The following is a 254-nucleotide window of genomic DNA, read 5'->3' on the forward strand; positions in this document are numbered from 1 at the left end:
TCCGGTCGACGAGTACCACGACACCCGTGTTGCCCGCCGAATCTTTCGGCAGGCCAAACACAAAGTCCGAACTCATAGACTACCAGCACCCAGTGGGTACCGGTAAGCTGGCCAGCGGCGCAGCCGCATTTGGAGCGGGTTTCATCCGTTGACACGTCTCACGCATGCGCACATAAGTGCTCGTCCATTTGTACATCTTGGGTCACCAATAGTGGTGACTCACAGAGTTGTACGTTTTCTCACGACCGAGATGA

Source organism: Plasmopara halstedii (assembly GCF_900000015.1).
Source record: "Plasmopara halstedii genome assembly, contig: Scaffold_1583, whole genome shotgun sequence".
NCBI lineage: Eukaryota > Oomycota > Peronosporomycetes > Peronosporales > Peronosporaceae > Plasmopara > Plasmopara halstedii.